At 50.1% G+C, this 24,926-nt stretch overlaps 1 protein-coding gene across 5 annotated transcripts in view; it reads right to left on the bottom strand.

Moving 5' to 3' along the window:
• LOC149340165 (galactosylceramide sulfotransferase-like) overlaps positions 1-24,926 on the bottom strand; it is a 161,351-nt gene that overhangs the window by 112,822 nt on the left and 23,603 nt on the right. The gene's annotated exons all lie outside the window — the stretch shown is intronic.

The raw sequence follows: 24,926 nt of genomic DNA, 5'->3' as shown, positions 1-24,926 counted from the left end.
TACAGAGGCAAAAAGAAGCAAACAAAACGAATGGCATGCCAACGTCGACAAAGTGAGACGGGAGAATGTTACACCGAAGAGCAATAAAGATTGAAACCAAAGAACAGCCTTCCACGACATGCGTTGCCAAAGCTGGCAGACGTGAGGGCGCGCGTGGCGATACAAGACTACTTTGCGCGTATAACGAGTTCTGTGAAACGTCCAAATGTCCCGCTGATCCAATCTACAGCAGAACAACGCGTTCTGTGAAAATGCGCTGTTTCAAGCGTTATTTCTAAAGCACGGCCCGCGCACAGCCGCCTAGACAAAGCGCAGTTGCAAGACAAGTGCACCAACATATAGGCCGGTTTGCTTTCCAAATATACGACAAGGGACTCCACAAACTCCTACGCTCCTGAACAGTTTCTGTCCCCATTTTTTTTTTTACCACCGCCCACCCCCCCCCCCCCCCCCCCGAAAAAAAAAAAAGAAAACCGCAGGCAGCCTCAGCGCGGCCAGGCATCCAACCCGCCCGTTCAAAAAACAATGCTGGATGCGGTTCGCAACCACAGCCGATTGCCACGGGAATCGCACCAATAAAGCTGCCTACATCATTCTGGCAACGAAAATAAAACATAAAAACCAAATGAACGATCATATTACAACTTCCGCTTCTGCAAAAGCTATACAATACCTCGGTTTACTTCCTTTCGGTTGTTTTTTTTTTCTTTTTCTTTTTTTCACTGTTAGCTGTGGCGGAAATGGAGAGCTCAGGACAGGTGAGAAGCCTACGGTACAGCTGACTCAGCAAAGCGGTAATCGTGAGGGACGCTGAAGCCAAGTGAAGCATAAAGCGCGCCAAAAGAGGGAAGAAATACAAAAAAGGCTTCTTCCGCCGCATTCGGCATGAACCCCTACCAGAAACAAAACTCTATAGACGGAAGCTGGGCAAAGGCTTTGAAGTGATGTATAAAGAAATGCAGACCGAAACGAACAATGTGTGCGAAAGGGCACAAAAGAGAAGTGGATACCGCGAAGGACAAAAATCAATTCTGCTTTTTTTTTTTTCGGGTAAAAAAAAAAAAGTCAGCGCAGCCACTCGACATCCCTTAATTTGTTATTTTCCCTCGCTTCCTGTTCCCGATCCTCGAACGTCAGCAAGTTTATTCAGCTGAAATGAGAAGCCGGCTGCTCATTAAGAATGCAGGACGGGACAGGCTAAGGCTCGAAGTTCTGGCAGCTATCTTCGCGACTAAGCGCGCTCTGGAAGCCGCTTAGAAGCCGAGCGCGACCATCATGTTGGCTCGCCTATCGGCGAAACCTCTATTATTCACGCGTCGCGCTGGAAACGATAGCGACGGTGGAAACATGTACTAAGGAGCGACTTGCATTCCTCTGGATTTCGAGCTAATTTTTCCCTGTTTCCCTTGATATACATACATTTGCAATCTTTTGCGGCACACCTGCTGCAACGCATTTCATACGACCCTTTAACTAGCACAACTTCAGACTAGTATAGGAACCAGAACTTTTCAAAAGGAAGCCGTACTCAAATTGAAGAAAACAGCCCAACAGCAGGCTAGGCAGCTATACGAGTATAGTGCTTCAGATTCAAGCTATGCATTTTTACGTGTGCCGCTTCAGAACAGTAGGCCGCCGCGGTGGCTGAGTGGTTATGGTGCTCGGTTGCTAACCCGAAAGACGCGGGTTCGATCCCGGCCGCGGCGGTTGAATTTCGATGGAGGCGAAATTCTAGAGGCCCGTGTACTGCGCGATCTCAGTGCACGTTAAAAAACCCCAGGTGGTCTAAATTTCCGGAGCCCTTCACTACTGCCTTTTTCATAGCCTGAGTCTCTTTGGGAAGTTAAACCACATAAACCAAACTTCAGAATAGTATTACGCGTCTCAGGCTGCAGCCGCTTCTGTGTATCGGTGGGAGAGGAGATTAGGAGGGTACGGGTGGAAAGGGAGAGTACAGTGCATAACAACACTTCCCCTTAATTCCTGCAAAGAACGTTTGCATCCAGCAAATGCACACATACAAAGGGAAATCCCCGCGTGCAGATAGGTGAACGGCACTCGGTGGCCTGAATTATTCCGGAAGCCTCTACCACGGCGCCCCTGGAAGACGATAGCGTTACTTTGCAACCTGCCACGCAGCAATTAGTTGATTGCGTCGTGCTGTTGAAAAGGTCCAAATGCAGGAAAAGGTGCACGTGCGTTTCTACGTGCGTTGGACAAGACGGGCCCGATGTACATCAGGTAAGCACGAGAGAAGAATCCTTGATTCATTAAGGTCTTTTTTTTTCCTTCTTTTTAAGAATGAGATCAAACGTTATACGCCTGGTAAACGGAAATGGTGGGGGTCATAAGGGGATAGAAGAACAGGTGTTGGCACAGTTTAAACTAGTTTCCCGATGAAGTTGTTGTAACCAAATGTGCGTAGATATTGAACAAAGGCATTAGATAGAGACTCCTCGAGGCCGGGAAATTTTCATGCATCCAAGTCTGGAGTAAGAGCCACATGGCACTCGCTACTAGCGGCAACCTTACAAAGCAGCAACCTTTGAATCCCCTCTGTGCCGTTTAGGATCACTACGCAACAACCAGCTGCAGCAGTATACACGCCGACGATGACACCGGCCGCAATATACGGCTTGTGAAAGCACGCACATGACCGATCGGATTGTTGTTTGAGATCCTAAGGCAACCAAGAGACACGTTCAGCACTGTCCAAAGAAGGCATGTCCAGTGAACAAAGTAAAAAAAAATAGCAAAAATGCAAAAAATTTGCAGCCCAGAACGCTATCTTGCTGACGCAGTCGAAACTGGAAGGGAACCAAAAATTTGTTCGCATTGTGCGTGGTACTTATTAATAACGTTTGATGTTTATCGGAAGAAAGTCGTGAGCTCTAACAAACCACAAGTTCGAATAATGCGATATCGAAATAAGATGATTACATTGTATTTGCTTCGTATCAGCGTTTACACTGCGTCTTTCTGAGGTCGAGCTGCCTTCTTGAATATCGAGACTGTCGTCCACTCTCTCACATTGCGCCACGTAAGTAATACACCGGTCCCTGTAAGTAAATTTACGCACAAGCTAGCATCGACAACCTGAGGACAACAGTTCACGCACGCAAAGCCACCGTCGGCTGGATGTCTCGGGTTCCCTCCACAACCATTTACGACCGGGACACGAATTCACGCAGCTCACGAGAACTGTTGACCAATGTTTGTAGCGACCTTAAGGCTGCGAGTGGCAGACAGACGAGCCAGAGAAAAAAATGTTCTTGAGGAAATGAAATGACGCAGTAACTGTCTCACATATCTGGATGGACACCCGAACCGCACCGTAAAGGAAGGGATAAAGGAGGGAATGAAAAAAAAAAGGAGAGAGAGTTGCCGTAGTGGAGGTCTTCGGAATTAATTTCGACAACGTAGGGACCTTTAACGCGCAATGACATCGCACAGCCCATGGGCGCTTTTTGCGTTTCGCCTACATCGAAACGCGGCCGCCGCGGCCGGGTTCTATGCGTCGGGCATGAGTTCGGCGGTAAACGATGAGTATAGCGCCCTACAACTTTTCCTTTTCTACCACAGCCATGTTTTGAGCAGCGCTGGCTGGTTCATCTGAATGCCACATTTGGATTCGGCCTTATCAAAGGCCCTGATTTAAATACACGCGTGCCCTGTGGGGACTTTTACTTAAATACACGCGTGGCCTGTGGGGACTTTTACAAGTGGCGTGACCGAAAAGCCCACGTGTGAACGGCTTGAGCCCAGTATAGCTCCCGTCGCGAACGGAAGGTGTGTACACATACGCCCGCCAGATCGACTTTCCGCTAGCTTCCCCATCGAAAGTTAGCAGGGGGTTCTTTTGTGGTCTTCTTCGTGGCTGCTATGACGCTGCTGTGTTGACATTTGGCGAATGTGTTAACCACACGAGCGCCAAAGCGTAATTTGCGCTAATGTCTCCTACTCCGCTTACTCAACGAGTCTGCTAATGCGACAGTGTTGAGGTGGTCGTCTCACAAAAAACTTCCGGCTTCTCTCTCAATAAATTTCCCGATTGGTCCAGAGAGGTCACGTGACCTTGGGATGCCATCACAACCTGCCGACGGAATTTGAGCAAACCGCCCACGGTTTCGGAACTCAATTCAATTGCCACCCACCCACCGTGGCGCTACGCATGAGCGTTACGGAGCTCGGAGAGAGCAACCTGGCTCTCACAAGCCCCACCGGTGGCACTAGTGATGTGAGGACTCCCCTGGATCTATGAATGCGATTGAGAGGGTCGTGACGTCATCAACACCACGTGACCACCGGTGGACCAGCCATAGCGCACCGGCAAATTTCAAAATATGACGGCCCCAAAATTTCGGAAGTGGGCCCAACCCAGAAAATAAATGAAGGTGAATTAGTGGGTCGGATTAGTAATATCCAACATGATAACCTAATGGAAGGTAATCGAACAATAACACCAGGCGGTCGAAATTTCCGGAGCCCTTCACTACGGCGTCTCTCATAGCCTTAGTCGCTTTGGGACGTTAAACCCCCAAAAACCAAAACCAAACGAACAATCTAGAAGGTAATGACTCATGCAATACATTCATGCACTCATTGGAGCCGGTTCCAAGAGGGGTTTGCCAGGAAACTTTCAAGAAGAACATCAAACGCTCATTGCAGACACCATAGCTGGCAACCGAAATGCTTTCGCATTTCGTTAAGAAGACCCCGAAGTTTTCTGTTGCCTGTTTTCAGCGCGATATGAACGATCGAGGGCTTCCACAACAGGTGGTTTTCAAGTTGCTTTCATAACCCTGTCGCAGTTACGCAAGAAAAGTTACCCAACGGGCGCAGACAGGAAAAACAGGAAGCGCTACACTCAGGCATGCCGTTCTAGCCCTGATCTCTCTTCATGAGAGAGAGAGAGAGAGAGAGGGGGGGGGGAGAAGAAAGGAAAAGCGAGGAGGTTCACAGAACGTTACATAATCCCTGGTGGTGGACATTGAACCGAAGTCCTACTACGGCTTCGAGGCTTCAGTCGAGGCTGAAGCGCGGCACCGGAGTCGCAAAGATCGAGGAAATATCAAAACAGGTAAAATCCATACAAATCAAAACCGCTGCGCTGTAGTTACTCCTGCACTTTCATGCGCTACCCAATGATAAGTATACTGTGGGTTACACCTAAGTGAACGACACCACACAGAAAACTCGCATGCCGATTCACGAGGATTCAGTTAGAGCAGCTGGAGATATATATATATATATAAGGGATAACAAAATCTTCAAGGCAACTGATTAAATATTATATATATATATATATATATATGTATATATATATATATATATATATATATATATATATATATATATATATATATATATATATATACATATATATACATATATACATATATATATATATATATATATATATATATGTCTTGAAAAAGGACAGGCTCTGTCCGAAACGTCGACTCCCAATAAACGAAGCGTTTCTCAATTTCGCATCTTATATATATATATATATATATATATATATATATATATATATATATATATATATATATATATATATATATAAGTGCGGCCGTTTGGATAGCGACGCTGGCGACTATCAACGAGCTGCAGCGTTCTCGCACTGCCGTGCAAACCTATCGGCCTGCGTTTTCCTGGAGGCGCCAGCGGGCAGTCAATCGCGACGCAAAGCGGCGACTGCGGCTATTTTCGCAGCTGCTACTGCAGCAGCCGCTCCGGCTGATTTCACCTCCTTCAGTTTCCGTTGAATACTTCGAAAAGAATAACGAAACGTACACTTTTCCCCATATCTTTTCGTATGTGCGTCGTATAAAGGCGTGAACCGCACAAACGACGCCATGTTCTTCCGAGTGCCGAAGTTTATAACACCACCACGCAGTGGCCACGCCGGCACCGATCGACGTTTATTTTGGGAGCCAATGGGGCCAGCCAGTCGCGAGCAGCAAGGGGAGAGAGGAGAGAAAGGGAGGACATAGGGGGGGGGGGGGGGGGGGGCAGACAGAATAGCGTGACCACGCCGAGGAACCGGCGGCCATATACCGCACTCTTTGCCGAGGAGCAGCGGTGCGCAACAGAAAAGCAACACGCTAGCACGGGGAGTGATGAGAGAGAGAGAAGAATCAAGGCCATCAGCGAATAGAGGGATGCTGGCAGGGAAGAGCAGTGTCAGGGGGGCAGCAGACGGGACTATTCCTCAGCGCGCGCTGGGCGCCCAAGAAAGCCTGACGACCCGCGCTGTTTGCGCAAAATTCACGAACCGCGCCTGCTGCACTGCGTCTACAAATGTCAGCCCCTGCCACACAGTAGAACAGTTCCTGCTCCCCAGTGGCCTTTTCCACGCTTGTAAACAAGGAGCTGAACATAACGGTCGCAGTCCAGACATATACCGAGTGTAGCGCGGCACGCAAATGCTGCCACCGCGGAGGTCGTCTGCCTACGCAGGACTATATATACGTACGCGAGAGTCTTTTTTGGGCCAGGTATGCAAATAGAGAGAGACAGCCATCAGCCGCTTCCGAAATAGCGGTGCCTATATAAAGGCACAACTAAGCGCTGCGGCTGACAAACTTAGCCCAAAGAACGTAAGATGCGCCACTATACTCGCCTTATGCAACCGAGTTGGGCCAAAAACGACAGCCCGAATCGATAGCTTTGGGAAGAAAGGAGCTGAAAGTGCGTTCGGGTTAAGCATGCGAGCGACTGCACATGCAGGAGTTCCAGAAAGGAAGTAATGGGAACGGCACATCGGCAACAGGAAATTTATTTACTGAGCTGGAAACCAATTCGAAAATAGGAAGACCGTTTTCCTTTCAAGCCCGGTGACTTCTTTTCCGTTTAAAAATACATACAACGACTCTGTTTCCCCCCATACACACACGGCCGCACGCATACACGAGGTGAAACACACCTGAGAAGAGAGGAGCACGTTAGCAATGATCACAAGTGAAACTATCTGCGTGCTACACAAAGCGGACTAGTTTCACGAGAGCGGGGAAAGCTGTACTGGAACAAAAGGGCGATTGAGCATATAAAAGAAGATTCTGGCTCCTAGAAGATAACTCACTAAAACCGCAAACGAACTACGATACTCCACTCTCGTAGGGGCAAGGGGAGAGCAATCCTGCTTATTTGCCGCTGGCGTCTGTGCGAAATCAATAGACTTTCTCTGCCGCCTTAAATCGAGTACGCGACTCAGTACCGGAGCCAGCCTTCGGGCGAAGCGCGCGCGCACGGGGAAACTAGAATTCATCGACCCCCTCCCCCAACTCCCTCCGGCTTCATGAGAAGTACGATCAATCACATTGTGAAACGCGCTTTCCAGGCAAACATACAGTCACGAACACAACCTGGGGCTCGAGAATGATAGTATAGAATCCGTAGAGAAAGCACATTTCGTAAGATTTGAAAAAAAAAAAAAAAGAAAGAACGAGGAGGCGGTAGCAGTTGATAAAGAAACGCTCTCGCCCACGGCTGAAAGGGAAAAAAAACCACGCGCACACACACACGCACAGGAAAATTGAGAAAAGGCGGTCGACGAGGCACTAAGTGTGTAGAGCGTGAACGGCAACCTTTCGTTTTCACGTAAGTGGGCAAAAAGAAGCGGGGTTTGTCGACACTCGTAAACAAAAGAAGAGGAAGGAAACGCGTTCCTCTAAAGCACACACGCATGCACGCGAGCAAAATTTAAGCCCGCCTTCCGCCTAATTGCGTGCACTGCGGTTCTCTAGCTGCAGTCTCTGCAGCGCGGTGCACAGAGCCGCCGCTGCCAATCGACAGCAACAAGCGGTGCTGCATAGTTTCTGGCACACGTCACGCTTAGGGCACTTAATAAATGATGTTCGCTCGTTTTCGCTAGTAAGACACAAAGGCAACGGCTCTCAATACAAAATTTCCTTGAGCGTGTAAGAAATGCAGCATTACAATGTTCACCGGTAAGATCTTGCCAGGATGCCCTGATACCCAACACTACAGTCCATCGAGGCACCTTAAAACGGGCGCGCTTGCAGTGAATGTAGTGTGGCTTATACGAATTTCGAGAACAAAGGCGATAGCAGCGGAGAGCTTGGGCAGCACGAAGATATTAGAGGAAGGCGCTGGGGATTTGACGAGGTGTACACTCAAGCCGGTATTAATAACGGGCAGAATATTGTAACGCCTGTCGTTCGGTTACTTAGAGCGGGAAAGCGGGTTTGATCCCGACCACGGCGAACGCAATGCGATGGCGGTAAAATGCGAAATGCCAGCGTATTAGGTTGCGGTCTACATTGAGGAGTATCCCGAATTCAAAAATAATTCGGAAATCTCGACTACAACGTGCCCTCAAAGCCATAGCTCACAGTGTTGGCCCCGCATGAGAAATCAAATTATCTACCTCACGGAAATCACATCTGAATCCGAGGTTGACCATACAATTCGATATCGCCGTTCCAGGTCGCACCTCGAAAATAAGACACTGCAGTAGATGTATCCGCTGGGATACGCGGGTATATGACACACAGCAGCGTGTCGATGAGTAGTAGCACGAGCGCTTCAGTGTATAGCCCCATCACATCCCGTCACCACAACCCGGCAGCGTGTCCGCAAGAAGCGTTAATTTACACGCAACGCGGCCGGATTTAATCCAAAGGGAAGTGAGGTGGCGCGAAGTTGGGGAGCATCCGTTGCTCGTCAATCCGACAGACAAGATCCGCAGCGTTGCACGAAATTAGCCACAGCGCGAGTAGCGCCAGCCAGAGCGGAACGGGCCGCATGCGAGCAGAAAGGAGCGGCTGGGCGGGAGTTAAAATGGAACAAAGCCGAGGGCGAGCACGAGTGAAACGGCGGCATCTGAGCGCTGTCATTCACGGCGCCTCCGACACGACGTCCGGGCCGCCGCCGGAGTCGGGCATGAATGGGCTCCCGATGCGGATGGAGGGAGAGACGGATGAGGAGGAGGATGAGAGAGGGAGGGATGCGGCGTCCAGCGGGCGTGCGTCGCATTTGGGACGGCGGATTCCGGAAACGCAGTCAGCGCGAAACAGCGTCCGATGAGCGCTGCTCGCTGACGTGCCCAGTGGGTGACGTGCAACGACGCGCTGTGGGGGTGCAGCGGAAGAGGAGACGCTCCGGTACGCCTACTTCTGTCCCTTATAGGAGCAGAAAAAAAGGTAAAGATAAAATAATTATACACCCGCGTCACTACCGCATCCCCTCTCACTTCGCGTCCCGAATACCTGTGTTTCATGTCATTGTAGGGCACACGTAGCACAGAGCCACTGTGCGAAGTCATTCCCCTCTCAGTCCTGACACATCGAAACGCCTCTTCCAGTGCTCTTTGTAGCACGGTGCATGACCTGATGGGCGAACAAGTGCAACAAAATGCAGGGAATTCAAAATTAGGCTTTACGGATTTAAAAAATACATCAAGAGCAGTACACAAAAGTCATTGAAAATGTCCAGGCAGACACAGACAATGAGAAAAACTCATCGTAACCTGTTTAATTAACTATGATTCATTAACCTTTTTCTTCACTACAAGTAGCGTTCATATTAGTATATTGAAAACTTAGAGGCAGTAGATTTCGAAGACTGCTCTACTTTCTGCAGTTTTAAAAATGCGCTTGTGTCCTGAGATATGCATCTCTAAAATTTCAGCCCGAACCCTATAATCAAGTATGCGAGACCATTCACATCTTGCCATGCGCAGCGATACCGCACTGCTGGCGAAGAGTGAAAATTCAGAACCATCGCCCGTAACTGCACATTCTTGTCATTCGAAGCGCCATACGCCATACACGCCATACGCAAGCTGCATGCCAAGCGCTGCGGTCTTGCACGCGTAATTAGGCGGATATGGCTAAAAATTTAGATGTGCATATCTCGGGATACAGGATCTTTACTAAAATTGCGCAAAATGGAACAGTCTTTGAAAGCCACTGCCGCTAAGTTCTGAAGTATAAACATGCACGCTGACTGCAGCGAATAAAATTTGTTACTCAGGTTACGATAATTTTTCTCACCTTGCCCGCCGGGCTGCATAACCTCTTTACAATAACGACTTTCGCGTACTGCTCTAGGTACCTTTTTTTTATCCGCAAAGCCTAACTTTGAGCACCTTGCCGCCATTCTACTGAAGGCAATCAACAACTTGCCGCCTAGTCATTGGCATAGAGGTAGTCGCTATAGTGCTTGCACGCGAAAACAAACAAAAGGAGCGTCGCTTGTACGCGACAAATTCAGACCAGCGGCTGCAACTCTGCTGCTTCCCAGGACAGCACATGCATGTTAGCTCCGCGTCGGCTGGGACAGTCAGCCTTCATGTTGACGAAGCTCCACATTTCATGACGCACCAATAATGCGGTTTACGACAATAAACAGCCTGTTCAAATCTCCTCAAACGTCCAATAGGTGGCTGAAAGAAGAGCCAAGAGCACGGGCCCGTCGACTGGCATCATGGCCGCAATCACTGCCGCGTACAGACAAAAAAACTGGCAGTGGCTTAGCTCAGCTATGCCAGGTTATACGTAGCGAGAGGTACAGTATCTCCCTGGTTACGTCTAGTTCTTTTTTGCTTATCGTCATGGCTACGCGTTACGCATTAAAGACGAGACATGTGGTGAAGGCGGCACGTGTTATTCAACTTTATTGACTGATAGAAAGACGGCCCGGTGATCCGTAAAGTAACACGCGGCCGTCTCGATGGACTCGGAGCCGAGCAGGGTCTGCTCCGCGGTCGGCGCGCGGCGCACCAGCTGCGCGGCTCTGACGTCAGTCGGCTCCTCGCGCATGCGCAGAACTGGCGACCGACAGCCACAGCGGAACGGCGAGACTGCGGGTAATGTAGCTCTCGCTACAAAAAAAAGAGGGGGAGACAAGGAACAGCGAAATGTGAAGAAAAGCTTAGACGCGCCCCGCGCCGAGAGGTCGATCAACGTTCGAGAAGTGCCGTAAGCCAACGCTTATCAACAGCCCGCCTCACGGTGTGGGAGGGAGTAGAGACTTTGCGATTGAAGACGTCAGCGCAGCCGGCGAGCTGATCATACGGTAAAAACCTCTGCTTGCCTCTCGCCCAGATACTTTCTGAAACCTCCTCACACACGCTGCAAACGTTGTTTATCGTCAAAGCGGGAAGCGATGATGCGTGCCGGCGCTGACCCGGTGGTACTTGTTCATATATTATTCTCGTGCTCGCGAAAACAAGATCGCTATCTCTGCGCCCCGCTCGTCTTTCGCTCAAAGCACGCCCTTAAGGCGTTTCCCCTTTTTTTTAACCTACAGAACTGCAGCTTCGCCGAGGCGCGACTCGAACGCGAGCGTTATGAAATCTCTCCTGTGATAAGCCACTCGCATGTATAACGCGAAGTAGATTCTCTTGTTTTCGTAACGCACATAAAACGACGGCACTAAAACAGAGGAGTACACTCGGTGCCCTCCAGTAAGAAACGCACCCTTAGCGTCAATATCGTCTGCAACAGGACGAACTGCCTACCAGCTCCGAGCAAAAGTGGCTTCGTGTGTTTCGTTTCTAAGTGTTCCGAGCCTAAATGCGCCGAACACCGTAAGTTGCGAAGCAGCGCGGAACAGAGCTCGTAGTAGAATTCGACGCGGAACGTGAGATCCCCTGTTGCGCTGGCAGGCTGGCAGAATAGGTAGAGGGGAGGGGGGGGGGGGGGGGGGACGAGAAAATGATTGTGCCGTGCTCAGAGAAAAGCACGGCCGTTCACGGACGCGTCACAGCGAGCATCGGCGCTAATACAAATCTCGATAGCTATATAATGACAACGGGCAAAGACACGTGAGAAGCTTACAGTTCGAACGCTACACGCCATCACGCCAAGCGCGGCCTGCGACCACCGCGAAGCCCGACACACTCCCTGCAGCAACCTCCTTCGTTTCCTCCGACAGTTTTCTCCCAGAGAGAGGATCCCTCCTACGCGAGATGAGCTCGGAACAGTGCCGGCCGAAGAAGCCAAATAACCTCGGCTTCGCGTGTAACGCGATCAACAGCACGATGTGCGTGTGTCTGTGAGGCCCTGGAGTGGGTGGGGGTGAGTGGACAGAGCTGAGAGGGGACACAGCAATCGAACTCGAGTCGCCGCACAGTGGCGATACGGGGAAAAGGAGGGAGGAGATCCATTACGACACCCGGTGTACAACCATTTCGACATCTTCGTTAAAAAGCAATGCGGCGGCGGGCGTCGTTATACGCGGACAGCGACCAGAACGATTCCGCAAGCGACAGGCGAACGCGAACACACATACAAAAGGAGGCTGCGCCGTTCGTCGCTTTTCGCTCCGTCCCAGTGCTGCCGCGGCGGGGAGTGGGCCTTTTCTTTGTAGCGCTGATGTCGGCCCTCTTTACTCCTCTCCTCGGGGACACACACACACACAGTGCACACCCTGAAACCGCTCGGTGTTTCCGCTTCTCTAAATTTATATTTGTATCTGCACTCGAAGATTCGCTTTGGAAGGCTATCCGTTGCTCCAAAGAGCGCTCGTTTTCTTTCTTTTCTCGCCTTTCTTTTCCCGCTGTAAAAAACGCGGGCATGACGGAACATAAAACGAGGAAAGATGAAGCCCCCAAATACGGGCCCCTTCCCGTCGCGATCGTCGAGAATATACGTGTACGCTCTCAAGTTCGTGCGAGCGGAGACGCGATTTTTGTCGCTAAGGCGGCACGTACAGCTCTCAGCGGGCTCGTCGAAGACCAGCCTCTAGTGTGTCTCGTTTCGTTTTCCATTTTTATTCTTTTTAAAGAAGTCGATCCGAAGAGACGCGCCTCGGGGGAAAACGTGCGACTCGGGGAAACATCATCGCGAGACGGAAAAGAACCGACTGAGAAGGGGGAAAGTGGAGGTATTTCCCTCGACACAAGAACAGCGCGGGTGCCTCGGAATTTCCCCGATTTGCCAATGCTTCAAAAATCGCGAAGAGGTCGATTCCGATGCGCGCCCTCCCCCTCACTCGGCGTCGACTTTCATGAAACTAGATGAGAAAGAAGAAAAATATCTCTGCTCGCTTCCCAGCCACTATGCTACTCCATAACGGTGCACCGAATGTGCCTTGTTTCTGATTCCTCCGCTTTTGTCCTTTCCCCTCCTTTCCCCTGTACCCCTCGCACCCACATGACCAAACCAGACGTCCGACGAAGGGCGAAGAGAAAAAAATTGCACATATACGTGAGATCTTTGACAAGGAGTGGAGACAGCGTTAAAGTGTTGCGGAAGACCAACCTGCCGCTGCCTGCAACACCGCCGACACGGTAGTACTAACGCATCCGAAGAGGGATAACTAAAATGAAAAAAAAAAAAAAAGCTGCATAGGCTAGCTCTACACGACGAGAATCGCGACGACAATGAGTACTGCGCGCAAGGCAAAGATCTCTTGCTTTTAAACGGTAATCTTCTTTTTCGCTCCTCCTTAATCCCACTCTCCATCTCCCGGCCGTCGCTGCAGACGCGTCCCCCTGCTCGAGACGTGCGCCGCGAACCACCGGCCAGTTTGCTACCGCCGCTGAATTCCAATGCCGCTGCGCGCCTTTCGCGAATGAGGCGCGAGATTCCCCGAGAGCCAAGTTCTTGATTTCATCACGTGCTAAGCCTCTCCTTGCGAACATGTTCCTCCGGTTGCTGCAATCGGCTGACGACTGTGGCGTCTGTTTTCTCGACTAGAAGGCGCCTGCGACATGACCCTTTTTTATTTTTTCCGCCCCCGTAACAACGTTACCGGGGTCCACAACACGTGAAAACGCAATTGTTTTCGTCACCTGTAAAGGATTTTCGCCTTTGTTCACTGCATGTCTTCAGCAGAATGCACTGCGGCGCCAAAGAAGTCGTAATTCGGTTCCCTGATGCTGACCAGACGAAAAGAAAGCGTGTTTTCCTGCCGAACTAAACAGAATCGGGAAATACCTGGCTATCGGGTTTTAGTCAAAAAAAGAAGTAATGGAGTTCCCTCGAGGGCTCCTTTAAAGCACTTTCCGTGTTGGCACGCTCGCAGTAATGCCCACAACGAAACTTCCGTGTTCACATTAATGCGGCTGCCGAACTGGGACCGAACCCGCGACCTTGGGATCAGCAGCCGAACGCCAAAGCCACTGAACACCACGGCGCGTTGTTCAACACGGGCCCAGCTGCGCAGCTGCGGAGCTAACGGAAACCGGTCCCCTCTCTATGCCCGCTATTCGAGAACTCGTGACGTCCCCAGATATCAAGGATACAGGAGCTATTTCAATGTGTCACGCGATCAATATGTCACATTAACTGGACCCCCAACATCTTCTATTGTCACATTCTCTTTTCCACATTCACCCTGCACGTACAGCGGACATTGAAATTCCTGTAACATTAGCTGGACGCCTCTGCACGTTTTTGTTTGCCCTACGAGGTCGCAAAACTAATACGGATGCAATTCCAGCGCGACCACTTCTGCACCCGCCTCTCTGTCGTCTACAGAGCGAAGGCAAGGCCTACACCAAGGCGGCGAACGCCGCATACTTCCGTGCTAGCCCCTGGCCAACCGGGGAAAAGAAGAACGACATAACGAAACACATCCGCACAGGAAGCCCTTATTGCCAGGCGCGGGATGAGCAAGCACGCCGGGCTTCATTTCCTCGGTCTCCCGGACGATGACCTAATAAAACCAGAACCGGTACACCACAGCAGTGGCCCGCACAGGCGTCGAAGGACACCCCCGCGTATACGCGGAAGCACAGGCACTGCACGCAGCTAGTCAGCGGCCGTGGTGACGCTTTCCCCGGACGTCCGCCATTAATCGGCGTTAAATTGAAGGCAGCATCCTCTCACGGAGAGATGCGGAGGAAGTCCCCCATGGGACGGCATTTCTTTTTACAGCGATATCCTGTACAGGGGGCAGAACGCTAACGTTACCGTAGTAACCGAGAAATGCCGCGTTTACCTGCTCGCCGATCAGGCCTTGGCGCACGAGAGAGTTTAGTCAGTCACAGTACTGGAACGCCTGAAGCGGTGTTTCGCGCAAGTAACTAACCTAATTACATTCTGCTAGATCCGTGCGTAAAAGGTGTATTGAAGATATAAATTTATGTGAAAGGCGCCTAAATATACAAAAATCTGACATTACGAGTAAACAAGAAAAACAAATAAAACTACTTCGGCATCGCCCAATACGAGAGCGACAGCTCTGACAGGGATAGCTCTATCAGTCCCCCAACCAACTGTGAGAACGGCCAGTTGGTATCGCATGTTTTTCACACTACATACTTTGCAGAATGCACATTTTGCACACTGCAAAGAAACAGAGAACGGGTGAAAGGAAAAAGCGTCGGATGCAGCTAGTGCTGCAGAATAAATGTGTCGCCCTCGAAAAGACCGGTAGGAACATCGTCTTCGAGGCAACGCTCTTGCAGCCAGTGCCGTGATGCAGCCGCCCCTAAACCGGACGTAACCAAACTAGTCCACTTCACGGCGTCTCCTTAAATCCCGAGCGCTCAATTCGCGAGCTAAGCCAAGTCAAATCACAAGGCGGAAGCCTCGACATCGCAGTCGGGGGGCCGCAAGGGACAATGGCCTTGGGACAAATTGAGTCCCATCGAGGGCAACCGAAGGAGGAGAAAAAGAAGAAAAAGCCAACGTTGTGGGAGGCGAAAACTCGATTGGCGCGCTCGCTCAAAAGAGCAGGGCCACACGACAGAATTGATCAATCCATGTCAGGGACGGCAAAGCGACCGAAAGCACTCGCTTTGTTGCGAAGTGACTTCCGAGTGCTGGGATTCACTGAAAGAAATGAGAAAACAAGAAAAACACCCCTTTCGAGACTATAAAATTCTGTTCAGTCATGAATGCCATGTACCGTCCTCACCCAAAAGGTCTTTGTGTATGCAACGAAAAATAAAAGCTGGAAAACGTATAGCATCTACTGCGTCAGCACAATACCCAGAGATTGTGCTGCGAAAAACACCGCTGAACGCTACTCATTGACTCGCTTGTTCACATGCGGTGAAGGTATGGATGCGAGTCTATTTAACCCCCTTTGATATGCGGAGAAAAAACTGCACTTGTTTAAAGCACACGCCATCAGCTTCTGGCGCGTTTAAAGAGCAAGCAAGCAAGACTTGTTGAGAAACTCTCCCAAAGAACGCAGTTCTTGCGCACACAGAAAATCATGGCGCGCAAATCAGAGCTAAAGAGCCTACTCTGCTCGCGGACTTCGGTGAATGGACGGTCGCGATCACATCCGTACATGCAGGTATGATCCATGCCATGTTTCGATTCGGCGATCCTATACATCTAGAGGGCAGTTCGTCCTGCGACGAGCACAGCTTCGCTGCGCTTTCCAAGTTATGTGAATGTGACGTATGTATTTGGTGCGCTATAGTGTGAACAATCCTCGAGGGATAGAAAGTGTTCACTCGCTCATTCACTTGCTCACCCTCTCATCCACACACTCGCTCGCTCATCATACACACATTCACTCGCTTGTCCACACACACACTCACTCATTCCCCCATGGACTCCCTCTCCCACCCTTTCACTCATTCGCCTACACCTGCCCACTCGGCCAATCTTCATCCCCCATATTGCGGGGCGCAACACTGGCACTGAAGTAAAACTTGTTGCTGGGCGAGTTGGTGCGTATTCTTCAGCAAACTTTAGCGCAACATAAAACAATTACGTGAAAGGAAGCATCTCCCTGTCTTACTTTCACGTGATTGTTTTATTTTGCACTAACGTTTTCCGAAGATTACGAAAGATTAGCACGTCGTCCTGTCTTCCTCTCACGTGATTGTTTTATGTTGCGCTAACGTTTACCGCCTCGTTGCCGTTTCCGCAGGATTGGGCCAGCAAAAATTCAATAGTATTAGCAGTCTTCTGTGCTGTCTTACCTCGACGCCATCGACAGGCCGTGCTTCAGCCGAGACTCCGCGAGATCACGCGAGAGTTTACCGAGACTGCCGTTCGACTGCTCCCATCAGCCCATCCAAGCGCGGTAAGCTTAAATCAAATCTAATCAAATCAAATCCTTATTTACATCAGGTGATACAGATGGAGGGCTACGGAAAAAAAGCTGCCACTTGGCGGCTTGGCAAGTCCGCAGCCCCATATATAAGGCAGCGCCTAGACAGCACCAGATTATGAACAAACGATTAACAAATCAAGACACTTTATCAGTGCAGAATAAAGGGGAAAAAAAGTCCTGAGCTAGGTAAAACAAACACCAGAATAGATGAAATCAGGTTAGTCAATCGGCAAACATGTCTCTAAGTTTAACGGTGAAACAACTGAATAAATCAAAATTCAGTGACTGGTAGTAACATAAACTCGACCCAAGGTTCCATGCGTGGCCAGTAGCAACAGGGCGCCCCGGACACTGCCACTGAGTGAACCACGTGAAAGAGGAATGCTGAAACAGTGAGACGGAACGCGCAACCAGCGGCCGCACCGCGGTGAGAGAGCCTTTGCATATGCACGCACGAGACGGTGCGCGACCTTGAAAGCAGGAAGCCCAGAGGGCGTGTGTGCTGAGGGGACGCCCGCCGCTGCCTATGGAGAGACCACGCACGGTACTACGTCCGCCGAGTCTCAGCACGGAGACGGGACGCCGTCCCCGGCTGATACAATATAAAACACTGCCGGTGAGCACGTGAAGCTTACGTGCCGCGCCTAGAGTAGCGATCGGTGTTGCATGAATACGCCCCTTGCTGCGAATTCCATTCGGAGCGGCCACGGTGGCTAGGCCGATATGGCGTTCTGACACTGAAATCAAAACTATACGCCCCGTTGCCGAGCAGAAAGAAGATTGCAAATTTCGATCAGGGCAGTCCTGTTTCGATGGCAGTGAAATGCAAAAACACACGCGCAACAAATTTTCGGGCCCTCCAACTGATTCGAGCCTCCGGCCCAGAGTAGTTGTTGTCGTTAGCCTTTGAAAAGATGGCACATACCCACACTGGGGGATCGGGCAAGAATCGGGGGGGCAAAGGTTGCTATTCACCTGTACATACTAAAGGCAAAAGAAATGCACACGGGAGAGCAACACCGGGGGAGTCTACCACAAGGAGGGCAGGGAGTGAAAAGCGGATGGAAGAGAGAGAGAGAAAAAAAAAGAAGAAGAGATTGATTCAAAATGTAATAAAGCATAGAAAAGAAAATATTGTCTGTCAAAGGCTACAACAACAACAACATTGTAACCTTTAGCGAGGCAGTCGACGAGATTCCAGCAAGAAATTTTGAACAGCGTCCCAAACAGGCCTGTGGCTGAATTCTGAGTCGTACATTACCGCTTTTCTCATAGTCCGGGGTACAGGTCTGACATAAAATATCCCTCTCATCTTTTATTCTTGTTCACGGTATGTCTTCCTTTCACGGTATGTTTTCCGCAGTATTTTGACTTTTTGTGCTAAATTTCGCTGCCGGGCGGTGTCTGTAGCCTCCACCTGCCGAACTAAGAATGACAGAGCAAAAATGACAATGCCTAAGAAGAAAATGACTCGGACCGCAGGACGCCCACGTGAAAGACAGACACGTTCCCGAAGAACTATGTGTACAAAAATTAGGCTTATGGGAGCAATTATTAAGGAACCTCACCGTAATAATTAGAAAGTTAACTATTCCTAATTAGCTAACCAGATTGCTATTCTGTTGTACTACATCGCTGACAATGCTATGCCGAAAAAAGCGCTCATGTAACTCAAAAAGCCTATTTTTGAAAACTGTAAAGTCTTAGGTGAAACACCCTGTATATAAATGCGCCCGAGATAAGGGACTGAGGAATGTGATGTTATTAAGAACCCAAAATGTTAAAAAAGAAACTCCCGGAGTTACCCTTCAACGTGCATTGACATCGCACAGCGCACGGGTGCCTTCTGCCTTTCACCTCCATCGAAACGCGGCAGCCGAGCGCCTTACCAACACACTTCACCACTGCGGCGAGAATCCTGTGCTGAACGATGTCAACGCACGTTAAGAACAGCAGGTGGTCGAAATTAACCCGGATCATTTCACTAAGGCTTCTCTCTCTCTCTCTCAATACTTTCACTCTCTCCCTCATCTCGCGCGGTTCAGGCGTTCACCCCAAGTGAGAAAGTTGCTCCCTTTGTTCCCTTCCAACTTCATCAGCGGCTCGGTCTCATTGTTGCACCAGCAAAGCGCTGATGCCGGTCGCAGTACTTAGGCTCAAGATACAGCCGACGAGACACAAGCGGAAGGCGGCCAAGCGCAGCGCTAATAGATGTCCGAAGCGTGCAGTGGTCTCCGTCCGGGCGGCCACGTCATTCGCCTTGACCCCGGCGGGGGACCACACGGACGGCCGAGCGGGGAACAATAATAGCGGCGCCAATTGGTCTCGAGGACCTCGCGCCGGGCGCTAGAAATACCCGTAATTGCGGCCGCCGCTGTGCAGTGCACCCTCTCTCTACCGCAGGCCGAACACGCGCAGCGAGAAGAGCGAGCGAACCGTGACGTCGGCGAAGGGGAGAGAGAAGGGAGAAAGGTAGACGTGTGCAGTAAGTGCGCGCACGCAAGTGAGCGTGCCAAAGCCGTGCCGTAAACGGGGGCAGGTTGTTGGGGCTTCGCCTATTAAGCGAATGACAAGGGGCCGCGCTCGCGTAGATGTCCCCACAAATCTGGCGGTGGTATTGCACCTGTATTGTCAGCGTATCCTGATGCGCCCTTATAAGAGACACTCAAACGACATTATTTACTCGAGATGAAGTTCAGCAAAAAAAAAATGTTATGATGAAGTGCAAAGGTAGTTAATTATAACTAAGACGACACTCCACGGCTAATATTAAACTCTTATTTTTCACCTTGTTATTCTGACGTGACTGTTGGCACCTAAAAACCGCCGACCAGCAGTGAGCGAGGGCGTTGTTGCGAGGTAGTTGGTGTAACATTACAAAAAAAGAACAGCGCAAATACAGGACGAAGTAGTGAAGAACGCCTGTGTCGTTTTTCTCTACTTCGTCCTGAATTTGCACTGTTCTTTCTGTGGCGAGTAGAGAGCACTGCATAATCCGCAAGAACGGTGGGTAGGCGCATCTTATCGTCAACCATCAACAGTGTTTCCACCTCATCCTTTCAAGCTACGAACTAGGCGTTGCAAAGGCTCCCACCCCAAGGCGCCTTTGACTGCGATTCCTCTCGCTAGTATTGCTATCAAGGATATCCCGGATGACTTCAACTATCACTCCCGAGCTCGCGCTAACAGATTAACGAAGCCATTTCATCCACAAGCCCGCGAAACCACACTGCGGCCACGGGGCAACTTTTCGCAGCTGGCACGTTGTCGGCGCCGGTGCTAGCGCAGGCGGGAAATGAGAATGGACAACCTCGCTGTTCGACCATTCACAACTGCTATAAGTCTCCTGTACGATGAAAATCTATGACGAGGCCAAAGGATCTCCTGTGCGATCCGGACGTGGGACGCAATATGAAGTTCTCTCTGTGTCTCCTGTCGTCAAGCTCGAATGCGCCACGAAGCCAGAGATCCGGTGCCGCAAGCGTGCAAAGCCCACAAATACTGCGAAGCTGCGCTGCTTGAAACAGATATTGACGCAGTAAGTACGGAAAGCAAAAGAAAAAATATAAAGGAACAATCCAGATTAGCTGTTCAACCAATAAAGCTATCAGGCTTCGTACTCTTCTGAGTGTAACGAGAAGTGACAGAGCCAGGCGCCACACCCCCAGTTCTCCCATCGCTCTTCCCTCCACATTTCACGCACCATAAGACGGCGCCCCGAAGTTCACAACGGCCATACGCATAGAGAGCAGTCTAGTTCCTTCGCGAACAATGTCGTCCCTCGCCTACTAGTAATTCGCCAAGCATGCAGGGCCAGTTCTTGCGAGCTGTGTCTCCACGACCTACCTTGACCTAAGGCATTGAGGACCACTGAACGTACTGTTAAATGCCGAGGAATACAAATTGATTTCGGCATATAATTCCCGCCTTTTAATAACAGAAAGCTCACTCTCACCGAAAACGACGCTTATATGGTACAGAAAATACTAAGAAATGATAGAGAAGTGCAGTATCCATAAGCCGTTCACACAAAGAGACTGCGATGACGTCAACTGTAATTTTCACCGCGGATCTATGAGGCTAGACAACACCTTCCACGATCGCGGAGTCCTCGATGCGCTCGACGTTATCGCAATGAGAACGACATAGAGAAATACTCCAAATACACGCTTCTCAGCAATAAATACCTCTTTTGTTGCCCCACAACAGCCGGCCCAGTTACGGAAAGCCTAATAATAGAATTTTTAGTGAGAAAACAATTCGCACGAGATGTCCTCAGTGTCCCTAAAGCAGCTACCGCTACGAAGCAACGTGCGGCGTTAATTGCTCGGTAAGAAAAAAAAAAGTGAAGCAAGCGAAACTGCCAACGACCGCAGAAGCGCTCCCTGGAGACCCACACGCTCCGCACGAGACGCCACACCCGGGGAATCTCTCCCAGGCGTCAGCGAGCGTTGCGACGCAGCATCCCTGACGGAGGCATCCCTGACGGAAGCAGAGTTACCGGATCCCTCCAAGGTTCGCAGTTGCGACAGCGTGTCACTCCCCTTGAAAAACGTCACGCGCCTCGCAACCGAAAAACGAGAACGAAAATATTAGTCGCCCCGCCTCTATCTCCTGCTCCCACTCTTTTATCAGCTGAAAGACTTCGTGAAGAGATAAACTTGACATCAGACCTGTGTTGCCGGAGTCAGCGCTGTCCACTCTCGCGCGGCGTTAATGCGATTCCGACACGAGAAATGGGTAACTGCAGCCCCGATGCTGCGTGTCCAAGGCCGCCCGTTGATAGTATACAGCGCCTCAGGGGACGCCAGAAAGCGTGCCGCCGCCGCCGCGCCCATTGTGCTCGGAAACGCGCCAATGCGACCTCGTTTGACGGCGCGAGAGGGGAAAGAAAAAATGAAGAGTGAGAAAGAAACTCGTCTGAGAGTCGTGTTAGGTTATAGTTATAGCATTCGCTACGCAGAGGCGCGAATGCGCTCCGCTGCCGGCTGATGCAAATACTTGTGACTCAGCCATTGTGCAACGCGACGAGCAGCCGGAAAAGTACAGCTATAGCCGTGGACAAAGGGTCGGTATGCATCGGGTGTACGAGATTACGTGCATCAGCGACGACCGAATCAGCCTCGTGCGCTCTTTCCGGTGGCCTTCGAAGTTTAGATCAATAAGAGCTTGGAGCAGGATTTTGTTTCTGAAAGTCCGCCCAGCGTGCATCGTCATCCGCACAAGATGAAGGCTATGATCAAAAGGACTTTCCCCCTACCCCGAAAAGACCGAGCTCCTAGAGAGCCGATAAGATTATGCGCCTTCGCCTTGAACTTCAGACTCCAGTGATTCGCTCAAGTTATCGCTCAGCTGTCGCCGACGCGGCGTCTGCACATTTCAAAACACCGCAGTAGAGACAAATCTATGTTTCAAAGGTCAAAAAACGCTTGCCCATGAGTCTAACGCAGTCGGAATCATCAATTTAATACTGGAATAGTAATGAGCCCGATAGCCGTTCTGGGGCAATGAAGGGAAATTATGAGGCAGGTATCGAGTTTCATTTGTAATGCTTGCGCTGCATAGCAGCCGAATAGAGACGTGAGCCACACAGGCACGAGCGCCGTACCTTTAGCTAGCAAAGCAGCTGCGAAAATATTTCAGTTGATTTGGTCCGCAGCACACCATACGAGCACTATAGACAAGTGTGATCGACTCTGTACTGACGAGCCACAAGCCGGACTAAAGATATGAAGCCCTCTAATCAAGCTTTAACTACTTCAGAAAATTCAGCAATGATCTAAAGAAATGACAACAAAATTGTTCCCTACATTCTTTCGTCAGTAAACACGGATTCTGCATGCTGCATCCACATACGTTTTGACATATTTTACATGCCACTGGGTGTTTCGAGCAAGTTATCGCGCGTGTACTGCATGAAGCTCGCGTGTAATGCTACACAAGACCTGACGTACTGCTTCGCATCGCTCAGCCCCGTTACTCCCATCTCAGGGAATTTGCTCCTTTTTGCGCAGTACTTGAGGTATCGTGTACACGGCCCACCCAGGCACGCGATACCCCGCTCTGCATTTAAAATTGCTCCCTCCTTTTTCTAGGTTGGCTCCTATAGCGTGTTCTTTCCCACTCCTCAAAGTCTCGCTGCTCTGAAAGTTTCTATACCTAAAAGCAAACGAGTATTAGTACAAACGCATGGTTAAGAACGCATCTCTCAAGCGGCCGAGGTTTGTGTTCCATTTTGTCACCGAATAAAGTGGCTGTGCTTCGCTCGTACCCGCCGCATGGCGTATGAGCGTCCAGCCAGTCGAATGTCATCAAGCTACGGACACAAACAGCGTTTCCATTCCGTCGTTTAAAGAGCAGTGCTGTGTTGTTCTTGTTATGCTCGCACAATGGCAAAAGCCCACACAGGGGGATCGGCCAAGAATTTTGTTCAGATGAATTCTTCTATGGCCAAAAATAAAATGATAACTGGAGAAGAGAGAAGTAAACGAAAAGAAGAAACACCGAAATAAAGCGGGAAATGCTTAACGCGCGCAGGAGATGGACACCAGGATTTGTAGACAGGGGCGTTTTTTCTTTTTTTTTCGTTAGTCACTGCCTTCTAGTCTGCACTATGCTGCTTAGCCCTCCTCATCTGAAAACTTGATTAATGTTACCGATGTAACATGATTAATGTTACCGATGTTACTTGGCAGCAGCGGCAGCAAGCCGTGAACACCATTTGAAAAACTGCTCTTTTGCAGTGCCGTCTACTTCGCGGCCCCACCGAACGTGCATTCGAAGCGCTGCGTCGACTTCTGGCTCTACATTTCACGGATCCGCCCCAGTGACGAGGGATTTCCTGGCAAGAAGTCATCTGCACATGCGCACCCAGCCAGCTCGACCCAACAAAAAGCGGAGCATCTTCGGCCACCCGTCACTTGGCAGCAGCGGCAGCAAGCCGTGAACACCATTTGAAAAACTGCTCTTTTGCAGGTTAGTAGGCGTATGTTTCCATAATATCTATTTTAATAGTATTTCTGCTGCTGCTGCTGCTGCCATTTGCTGACATTTGTTGACATTTGCTATGCTTTTTGCATTACTGAGATTCATTTTGCGAGTACTTCTGTACACTTCAAGCAATGTCTGATTCCTGTAGCACGTGTGATGTGATCATCTCTGAGGATGAGCCATTTGTGGAATGTTCCAAATGCGAGAGCAACTATCACTTTGGAAAATGTGCTGGTCTTACTGAAAAGACCTTCAAATCGAAGTATGAGGCCACAAAGAAAGCGTGGCAGTGCCCATCATGCAGAAGTGCAGGAAGTAGCAATACATGTAGTAAAGAGAGTAGTGGCTCTGAAACAGATATCAAACTTGCGCTCTTCTCAATTAACCAAAAGTTAGAGCGGCTGATGCCCCTGGCAGAAAAAATTGAAAGCATGGAGGAGTCTCTTAGCTTCATATCTTCGAAGTTTGATGAATTTGAGCAAAAGGTCGGCCATCAAGAGGCTGATATCATGGTAAGGGTGTGTATGGATCCCAGGGCTATAAACAAGTACATAGAGAGGCAGCATGGTCAGTGCAAGAATGAACCACTGTTTATTGAAGGCACAGCTTTTATAGGCACGACGCTTGCCGGCGTTCTGGGCCAGCCGAGTGGGACGCGCGCCGGCGTTCTGGGCAAGCCGAGCGGGACGCGCGCCGGCGTTCTGGGCGAGCCGAGCGGGACGCGTGCCGGCGTTCTGGGCGAGCCGAGCGGGACGCTGTAACCTACTGCGCATTACTGTTGCGCATCGGCGCGATGCAATAACTGATGCGCGGCACTGATACGAACACGACACGTGTCCGTTACAGAATTCCGAAGCAGGCAGCTGAACTTGGAACTGCATGGCATAAAAGAAGTGCAGGATGAGGATCTAACAGTCATATTGAATAACGTGGCTGAT

This window comes from Amblyomma mixtum, chromosome 6, assembly GCF_055824585.1.
Source record: "Amblyomma mixtum isolate Tamu chromosome 6, ASM5582458v1, whole genome shotgun sequence".
Lineage (NCBI taxonomy): Eukaryota > Metazoa > Arthropoda > Arachnida > Ixodida > Ixodidae > Amblyomma > Amblyomma mixtum.
Note: the sequence above shows the minus strand (reverse complement) of the source record. Positions and strands in the feature narration are given on the sequence as shown.